This window comes from Gossypium hirsutum, chromosome D04 (genome assembly GCF_007990345.1).
Source record: "Gossypium hirsutum isolate 1008001.06 chromosome D04, Gossypium_hirsutum_v2.1, whole genome shotgun sequence".
Lineage (NCBI taxonomy): Eukaryota > Viridiplantae > Streptophyta > Magnoliopsida > Malvales > Malvaceae > Gossypium > Gossypium hirsutum.
The window spans coordinates 418910-429974 of record NC_053440.1 but is presented as its reverse complement, the minus strand read 5'-3'; the positions used below and the strand labels follow the sequence as shown (position 1 = coordinate 429974).

At 35.9% G+C, this 11065-nt stretch overlaps 1 pseudogene; it reads right to left on the bottom strand.

The window, feature by feature from the left end:
- Window positions 1–319: 319 nt before the first annotated feature.
- On the bottom strand, window positions 320–5014 carry LOC121216196 (dipeptidyl aminopeptidase 4-like; annotated as a pseudogene).
- Between the last annotated feature and the right edge of the window lie 6051 nt (window positions 5015–11065).

Genomic DNA, 11065 nt, shown 5'->3' with positions numbered 1-11065 from the left:
TTATACTTACTAAAAGAAAAAATGTCATAAATTTTTTTTCAAATTAGTATTCTATTTAAATATTTAAGATAACATATTAATCTATCATCTTATGGGCAGCACATTTTTATTACCCTAAAATAAATTTTTTTCTTGCCTCTTAAGAAAGAAGAATTCCAAATTCTTAACACGTGAAGGGCATTTTTGTAGATATACTTCTTTCGGGATCTTGTGTTAAAGCTATTATGTGTCTTCGTGACACTCAACCAATAGATTGCTTCCACGTCAAAACCAGCTTAGAGTGGCAAAAGTTCAAATGAAATTTAAAAACAAAATGGTATTACTACAAAAGAAAATTTGTCCCAGATTTATAAATTGATAAAAATTTAGAAAGAGAAATGAATTCCAAAGTACTTATTATTATTATTATTTTTCGAATAAACAAAACTAGACTCTCGAAGAGATGATATATAAACATGGAAGTTTACCTCACAAGCTCCTGTCAATGAATTCCCATATCCTCTCTTCCATGTAAATCCGGTCCCTGTGACGGCGTGGCATGTGGCGTTCATCTGGAAATATCAGTAACTCATACGGTTTGCCAGCTGCCACAAGTGCGTTAACGAGCCTTGCAGTGTGCCTAAAATGTACATTTTCGTCGATCATGCCATGGACCAACAGCAGTCTTCCTTTCATCTTGTTAACATGGTGCATCACGGAGCCATACTCGAAACTTTCAGCACCCTCGGAAGGGAATCCATGTACTTCTCGGTGTAAAATGTGTCGTAGCCATCCCATGATGTAACGGGTGCACCGGAAATGGCGCATCGGAAAACATCAGGGAACCTGGCCAACACCATGGCTGAGAGATAGCCGCCATAGCTCCAACCGTATAACCCGATATGAGCAGGCTTTGCTAGCCCTTTTTTAATTAGCCATTCAGCACCGGTGAGCTGATCCTCAGCATCGACACGGCCAATGTTGCCTTTGAGATAGCCTTCAAACTTCAGTCCACGTCTAGCTGTTCCTCTATTATCTAACTGCATACAGAATATTTCAGGTCGGGGAACTAAAGAGATGCATAAGATGTCTGAAAAAGCTGCTGACACAGATTAGACATTGGTAAAAGTACCATCGAAGCCCGGATTGCATTTTGGCTCTACTAAAAAAATAAGTAAATTAATCCTTATACGTTAGATTAAAATGTAAACTAGTCCTTTTATTAAAAATTTCGTCCATTTTTACTGTTAAAAACTAATTCATGTACGTCAGCTTGAGGTACACGTGGCACACTACATGTCACTATCTGAAAGTATAATAGCTAAATTCTGAAAGTATGAACAAAACAGATGGCTTAAGGAATTTAGGAATCACTAGTCCCTTCCCCTACCAATCGTTTTATTGGAGGATCAGAGCCTGTTTTTCAGTCATATACCCTAACTAGAACGATAGTGTATCATGAACTAAACTTAAGGGAAAAGAAAGTTGTGAATGCGGGAAACACAAACCTTCCAAACCAAAATGCCTTTGCTTCGCAAATATTGCGCTCGCATGTCAACTGTATTTATCCAAGAATCATAAACAAGCTGAACACCAGGACCACCATACACACTGATCAAGGTTTTGTACGGTGGGGGTCCAAATCTTGTTGCATCAGGCTTATATAAAGCCCCATATAGTCTGGTACCATCATTTGCCTGTATGTGAACTATCTCCGGAGGCTCAAGTTGAAGTCTTTCAAGCCCGGGAATTGTTGATGGCGGCTCATAAATAGACATTATTAAACTTCCATCTATCAAGTTGCATAGTGAAACCCTAGGGGGAGAATCAAGAGAATCATAAATATCAACAAATTTCCGCATGTGGTGAGCAAGCACAACCACATGTTTTCCCTTGCCATGAGTCAATCTGACAGGAGCTTGCAAAGTTGAATTCTCATCTGGGCATAGCTTAGCACAGTAAAGGTGTGATTCTAAGGGTCCATCAAGAGTTCCAGTGAAATATACAAGCCCTGCAGCCTCATTTATACCAGCAATTTGCTCAACCATCCAATCGCCCCTTGTAATGGGCCCTAAGCATGTCCCATTAGCATCATGCAGATAAAGATGTCTGAATCCGGTTTTTTCACTTGCCCAGATGAACCCCGCAGAATATCTGCTGACTCCTTTATCCAGGGGTGTAAAGCAATCATGTAAATTAATCCAAGGTTTTAGTTCTTCGACCATTACAACATCTTTTTTGCCTGTCTTGATATCAAACTTAAGGATCTTTAGTTTGGTTTGAGACCTATTTACGACTTGTGCTGTGAGAACATTTGCATGCATCCAATTTACTCTAGCCAAATATTCATCATCATAGTTGGGTCCTCCACATAGAAGATCCATCCAGGTAACAGGGCCACCAGTGGTGGACACCACCCCAAGCCGAACCTTGACATTTGAAGCTCCTGCAAAAGGATATGCATGGTCTTCTTGTGCCTCTGGACCAACTGAGCTTTTACCTTGGTGCATAATTCTAAAAAGAGGTATCTCAGAATAATCAACCTCTGTAAATGCAATGAATTTGCCATCAAGTGACCACCAATACCCAGTTTTTCTATCCATCTCTTCCTGCAAGCAATCAAATTCCCCAAATATGAAGGAGAGAAATCTATATGCACGATACAGCAATTAAATAGGGGAAAAATTGAAGTTTGGCATCATTGTAGATTTATGGCATTGGATGTACACCTTGCAAAGAACTGTAACTTCTATTTGCTCTCAAAAGCAGTAATCAGTTCCAAATTCATACAAACCAGTGACTAATTTATATAAATATGTGAACAAAAGTAAGGAAATTGAAAGAAATTCTCACCTGAGCTATATATTCAGCAAGTCCATGAGTCTGCAATTCATTAAAAATAATGTCATATTCAAGACATGGGGGTAAAAATCTAATTTGCCACACACACAGTATATTGAAACCAGGTAAAAATCAAACAGTTAGAGCCTATTGCATTTGATATTATTCATTCAATAATTTTTATAAAAGGCAGGAAAAGTTGCCCTATGATTTCTACATTGTATGATGCAGTTAATGGCACTGAAAGCCCTGTAGGTTGCATCATTAAATTAAATATGTACATACTATCTTCTACACCAACCCCCCCCCTCCCCCGCCTTCATAGACAGGGCCAGAAAAGGAGAAAAGAAGAAAAGAAAACTCATAAACATATGAACATCCAGAGAAGTGAACGATTACTGGTGAAATAAACTTACCACAGTGTTCCCATTGGCACCATATGTTAATTGTCTTTGTTCATTGTACAAAAGATTTAGAACGTGTAGCTCATAATCTCTTATGTAAGCAAGCATGGTACCATCTGGCGAAAGATGTGGATCAATTATTGGTGATGATGACGTGCTCGGAAGCTTGAGCACTGGTTTTGAACCAGAAAAATCCTGGAAATAGATCTGCCCATAGAAAGGAAAGCAAATTATCAGGGAAAACAAAATCCTTAAATTGCATGCAAGAGTTGATAAAAGAAATGTACACACACACAGAAGTAGCATAAAAGATAACAGTGCAAAGAGATAAAAAGTGGTGACAGGTTGGCATGAAATAATCACATTGGTGAGAAAAAATGTTATTGACCAGCTAATTCACACAACAGGGAGTTGTTGTTATAAAGGAATCTACTGTGCTGCGAACTCTTAACAGCAATAGCAACATCATGTTGACATCACTAATCCAGAATGCAACTTCACAAATTGGCAAATTGTGGTCAATGAAGTATCAAGAGAAAGGATCAACCATACAAACTCCGCCAGTTCAGATTAAACATAAATAAAAGAACACACTTCTTTCACTTAAATCTATATATTATTGCTCCTAGAAACATGCCCTGATGTCCCCAATTAAAAAAAAAACACTTAAAAGTCATTGGTTCAACACTTTAGTATTTTGAGTATATTTAGATTATAACAAAACTTATCAACAAAGATAAGTAGAACATGGAAAGCCCCAATGCTTAAGATTTAGGGAAAGTAGCATATGTAGACAACAGTAACACATACAGAACATCATGCGTGGACTAAATAAGCCATTATTAACAGTATATTCAAATTAACAGATGAGATCGTTCCACATACCCCGCCAGGTAAAGGCACCATAATAGTTTTCTTCTTTGAGATAGTCTTCACCCATTCATAACGTGTGACACCCAGCCCACGCTCCCTGGACCTCTCCCTCCTCAACTTCTCTTCTGGTGATATATTACTCTCGTCTAGTCCACCATCCGGGGGAGAGAAGAATAAATCTTGCTTGACAGCATTGAGGTCAAAAGCAAAAACCTTTCTACTCAAAGTTTCTTCAGGACTAAATAAATATGCTATCAAACTGTCATCTGGACTAAAACTAACAGATGTAGGTGCTACATATCCAGGTAATGGTGATTGAACTATATCTTAACAGGGAAAATATCATAATGGTCAAGGGTTTGCGTAGCAGGGCTGTCAGTCACGGGCATATCGTGCAGGGATAGTGATCTTGATCGTTTCAAATTCGTCTTCTTTTCCTTACTCTCGTCAACAGATTGCATTACAAATTGAACTCCTATTGATTCCAATCACAACAGAACATGAACCTTTATGCAAAGATAAAAAAAGAAACTATTTAAGAAATGAAGTAAAATCATCAACACGAATTCAAGATAGTAAAGTTCCTTCCAATTCAACAATTAAGCTAATTGAGTTCAAGTTATTCTAAAATCTTCTTTCAATTTGATAAAAGTTTGCAAATAACACATTCTGAAATTTGAATTCGTTATTTTATCAAACCAGAAACGGCCTCATTTCAAAATTCATTTCCATAGTTTTCTCGGCAACCAAGCAAGAATTAATTTTGAAAAAAAAAACAATTAAGAAAGACATTACCTGCGGTGGATCCGATCACAGTCTACTGAACTGCACCGAATCCACACTTTTTTCCGTGAAAACTAAATCTTCCTTTCCTTTTCACTTTAACCATAAAACCAAACTCAAATTAAAAAGCAACATGGAAAAAAAGTTGACTTTTTTCTTTTTCCAGAAAGAATAAGATTGGAATATTACCTGCAAATAAGTGGAACTGATGATCGGCCATAAAAATAATTGTTTTCCCTAAATTAAAGCAAATTTAGATTAAGATTGAAAGAAGGTAAAGGAATTAATGGAGTTGGATTGAGTGGGGATTTGAATGAGCAATTGTAATTGGCAGGCAAAGATCTAATGAAGTAGAGCGTTGGACTTTATAAATTGAAATGCGCATTCAATGATAAAATAGCTGATAAGATAAAGTCAAGAATGCTATCACTATTTAATTAATTAAACTTAAAACCCAGGTTTAGGGTTGTTGTATTAATCATTCAGCATTGGAAATTTTTGTACACTTTTGATTATGTAATCACGCGCCAACTTTTGCGCGTTAAGAGGTAAACGGACAATATTGGAAGTTCATTTTAATAAAAATTTAATTTTTCTTTTTCTTCTTTTTTTTTTTTAAAAGTGTATGTCTAAATTTGAGCTAGACACATGGCATTTCTAGAGTGCACTAGAGGATGCTTGAATACAGTCCTTCATCTCTTGTCTGCTAAACTATGCTCGACTGCTCAACCTCCTAGATTAGCTACCCAACATGAGACTATTCGTTATTCGAGGGAATATCACTTACCATAGTCTGGCCACCCGCTTCTTAATATAAACATTATTCCAAATGTAAGCACTCTCTTCAAAGATCATTAGGGCTCACCTGAATATAACAACTTTGTATTGCTTCAAAAAAGAACAATAAAATGGGCCTCATCGTGCACGTCCTTCACGTACTCCATGATGACAACTTCTTTGTAACAACTTGTCACATCACCACTACTAGATAAGATGACCATCCCTTATAATATCCTTCAGGACGACGAAATAAGGATTTTTTTTCCCATTAGCAACCTTGAGCACTTATTCCCTGGCTTCCCTCCTTACATTCACAACAACCTTTTTTCTCTTCTTATACTTCTTCGACTCTCTGCTTGTTTAGGTGAATCAGTTCCCTTTGCGTCACCACCCTCTCCTCCTTATCTCCTCCATCGTTGAAACTTGTATCAACAAAGGTTATTAGAAAAAAAGTGATTATGAAAATTTTATTATTTATCATTTAGTTTTGATGTATAAAATGAATGTATTGGAACAACTAAAAGGAACGCCAATATTGCAGAAAAAGCACCATAAATGTCTCTGCATTAGGAGTTAAATTTCATTTTACCTCTTTACTCAAAAAATAGGTAAATTAGTCCCTATACGTTAATCAAAAAGCAAATTGACCCTTTCTATTAAAATTTTACCCATTTTTATTGTTAAAATTGACATGGCCGACAAATAACCAAATAGTTATACTTGGTGTGCCATGTGTACTTTATGTAGACGTATACTAGTTTTTAATAGTAAAAATAAATATAATTTTAATAGAAGGATCAATCAATTTGTCTTTGATCTAACATATAATGACTAATTTACTTATTTTTAATAGAGGAACAAAACACAATATGACTCATAGTATAAAGACTTCCATGATACTTTTACCAAAAATTACTCAACTTAAATCTCTAGGTTAAACATATTCAAATATCAATGATTTTATATCTATAACTATATATTAAACAACAAACATAACATTGACATGTTGCTGGTTTTTTATTTTTAAATGTTTTTAGGTTTGGGTGGAAGAAAACTAAGAGAGAGAAAAAAGCCTAATTATCCGTTAATCTCTTTATTTTTAATTTTAAAAAAAATTAGTCATTCTATTTAATTTTAATTTAAAAATATAGTCCACCTACTCTAATTTAAATTTTATTTCTTTTACAACTTAAAATTTATTATTGATTTCTATTTTAAACCAAACATTTTAAAATTAAAATGTCGAATATTCAAAATCAGCGAAGGTTCAATAGAATTGTTACCAATTAGATTTTAGTTTTTAAATTAGTCAAATAGAGAGACTAAATTCCTCAAATTAAAGCCTAAACGACTAAATTTTAAAAGTTTAAAGAGTACAAAGACGACATAATTAACGGAAAAGAGAAAAAGAAAAAGGGAAAAAATTTGATAAAAAATGTATATTGGTGTTTTTTTATCTATACTATTATATTATTATTACTATAAATTTATATGTGTTATAAAATTAAACACTAAAAAGTAAATAACATTTTTCTTTAAGCAAAGGTGTCCCAAAGGTGTTCAATGAAATTCCCAATAGGGTAGAAACAAAGCTTCTTCTCAGTGTTTGGAGTTAGGGATTAGGTTAAGAGAATCCTCCCTATGCACATTAGCTGGCTTTTGGCACGCGAGAGTTCTCTTAGTTCTTTGTTGTTTTTTCTTGATTTGGGGGGGGGGGGTTGGCTTGATTTTCTTCATTTTCTGGTTGATTTTGTGTTATTTGTTGCTTCTTAGCTTTGATTTTGTGTTATGTCCTCTTCACAAGCTTTAGATTGAAGAAGCTTTTTTATTCACCTTCTGAGCAAGTTTGGAGTTTTTTTTCCACCGAAAGTCCATGGTGGTTCTATTACTTTCAAACCTCCGAGTGAGGTGTTTGATGAAAGGAATTAGAGGTGGCAACACTCGTTGGTGGCTTAATTTCTTGGGTGACTTCCCAATTTTGGTTCTGTGCAGAAGTGGGTTGAAATACTTTGGAGTAACAGGAGGCTGTTGAAGTCAAGATGGTAGGAGAAAATTTGTTTATTTTTCAATTTTCTTCTTCCATTGCTCGAGATTGGGTTCTGGATCATAGCTCTTGACACATCCAGAACAAGTTGATGGTGCTGAGGAAGCGGGAGCCTAATATCTAGAGATTGGATTATTCCTTAATAGTATACCGATTTGGGTTCAGTTAAGTCGAGTCCCTTTAGAGCTTTTTACTCAAAGGGGCTTAGCTACATTACAGTATGCTTGGTGCTCTCCTTTACATGAATAATATCACAACTTGCAACAACGTCTTACTTATACACAAGTGTGTGTTGAGCTTTCTGTTGATTAATTTGAACTCTTTTTATTAATGTTGAATTGCGTGATGGTTCTTTTGTTTCTATTGGAGTTAAAGTACCATGGCTGTCGATGCGTTGTTTACAGTGTCGATCTTTTAGTCATTCTGGCAAGCACTATTCTAAGAAGAATAAGGTGAAGTTTGGAGGGTTAAGTAAGATGGTGTAAGCACTACTCAAATTTCTGTTACTAAAATCTGCTGCGGTTCGAAATGAGAGTGCTCCTGATGGTGGTGCAATTTGATTTCAACTTTTAAGTCTCCTCTAAGAGTAAAGCCATGGTTTTGGATATTTCTTTTACTCTTAAACCAAATCATGTTTTTCTGGGGGATCTAGTAATAGATTTAAGCTTTGAGTGTTTAGCTTGTGGATTCTAATGATGTTGTTGCTGATGATATTCTGAGCAAGATGTTGTTGATTATGATAATGAAACTGAACAACTTAAGTTTTTTTCTTAGAAGCCCAGGTTAGCCTTGATGGCAGTAGCTCCTCTTGTGAGATCTTTGATGGCTACAAGCAGAGAACCTTGACAAAGGTAAGAAGAAAATGAATAATTCTTGTAACACCCCGAGCCCGAAACGACACCGGAGTCGAACACGAGGTGTTAACTGCTTTAACCCTTACAAAATTTATTTTCCAGACACTGCCAATCTGTGCACTAGTCGTTTTAAAAATCATTCTTGAGTTTCGTAACTCGAAAATCAGTTTCGTAATTTTTCCAGAAACTAGACTCATGTGCCCATCTATGTATTTTTTTTCTAGAATTTTTGGTTGGGCCAATTAGTACAGTTTATTAGTCAAAGTCCCCAAGTTGCAGGGGTCGACTACACTGACCTTTGCCCATTACGACTTAATATCTCCTGCCGGGGCTTCATACTGATGCCGTTTGTTTCTATGAAACTAGACTCAGAGAGAAATCTGTACATATATGGTACGACCCTATTATCTCTGGTTAATTTGTAATGAATTTCAAAGTCGGAGCAGGGAATCCAGAAACCGTTCTGGCCCTGTCCCACAAAATCTGATTATCTCTTAATATACTGCCATATGATCTTTTCGTTACTTCCTCATGAAGCGACTCATCGAGCTTCGATTACATAATTTATTATCATTAATTCATCCTACTATTTTTGTGATTTTCAATCTCATGACACTGCGTGCCAGATCTGTACGAAAGTAACTAGGTCCATTTCATGCCTACCTGATCCAACTCAATCAAACATCATGCATTTCGCATGGAGTTACATGATATCAAACAAGTATGCTTATACATGCAAAATATTCTCACATAAGGAGTCCACTGCATCGGTGTGAGACTTCGATGACGGCCGACACCAAAAGTGGTCAAGCCCTATAATGGTGACAGAAACCGAGTGGTTTAACTCAGTATTCATCTATGCACTACCCATAATTTCAAGAACAAATGGAACGAGGCTAATTACTCCATCCATTCCGAACCATACCATAGTTCCTCAACCTATCAATTCAATTTCATATCAATTCATGCATTCACATTCCATATATCATCAATAGGAATTGAAGCATTTTCATAAATCAATTTATTTTCGTTACAATCACGACTAAACGGCCTTTCACCCACCTCGATAAAATTTATGTAGTGACTTCAAGTATATTTGTCACATAGGTTCAACTACCGAGCTCACACCAAGCATAGCATAGCACCTATTAGCCATGTATCAAACACTTACCGATCGCTGTCCTGGCGATCGACTCAATGTGGTCGCACACATAAGTGTCCATAATGATTCACGAATGTATATCGAGTCCGACACTCAGGCTTATATCACTCGCACACTTAGTGTACATATCAAATCGCCACTTAGTGCTACATAGTCACTCGCACACTTGTGCCGCATGTCAATTCGCACACTTAGTGCTCATATTCATTCGCACACTAGTGCAACATAGTCAATCGCACACTAGTGCTGTACAATTGAATCCCGACTTAGCGCCATTCAGGTCAAATGGTTACCCGACGTTTGTGCCGAGATAAAACTAATCTTACCTCTTTTCTTTCATTCAACAATTCATCATCACTACGTACATGCACATAAATATGTATTATCTTTTCAGCATAATACATAACATTATACCATTGAAAAACCAATACTGCTTAATGATTACCGTGTTGGGGAAGCGGTCACCGGTACTCGTAACTTTTGCCTTTGCTCGATTCACCTCCTTTAATCCTGAGCCAAATCAATAATTAAAATAGTCATTAATGACTATTCAAGTTTACTTTCGAATAATATAAATGATGACTACACCATGATTATAGTAACTTATAATAGCAATAAATAACTCTGGAAATTTCATATTTACACAAATCACATATTCACTACAGTTTTTCCTGCAGAGCGCTAATTTATAACGGAGCTACAAAACTCAACAAGCGTATTCCCTGATATAGACTCGATATTCCACCATAAAATTCAGAATTTTGGTTGCCATCATCCAGATTTCTTAAGTCCCCGTTTCACTGTTGACTTTCGACACTCTTCACTACGATCAATTCTCATTTTACAGAATTCAAATGTGTTGATGATCTTTGAAACTAGACTCATTAAGGAGTTCTAGCATTTAAATTTTATCTTATAATATTTTTGTCATTTAGAAAATAGACTCTTCAAGCTTTAATGGCATAATTCACTCAGCTTCTAATTCAACTCCTACAAATTATGGCGATTTTCCAAAATCACCTTACTGCTGCTGTCCCCAAACAGATTATTACCGAATCAAATACTAACATTAGCATTTCACCTTAATAGCTAGCTTGCCAAGCCTTAATTTAACATATTTTCATTCAATTTAGTCTAATAACGCATAAATGGGTAAATTACATTTTTACCCCTAATATTTCGCACTTTCACAATTTAGTCTTTATTCCACAAAACACAAAATACACAAAGTTTGGTCACACTCCTTAAGGGCCGAATCTTCCTAGTGCCCATATAAGTCCATACATCTCATTTATTTCACCTTTGAGTCCTTCAAAAATTTGTTTTTGTAATTTAGCCCTAACTA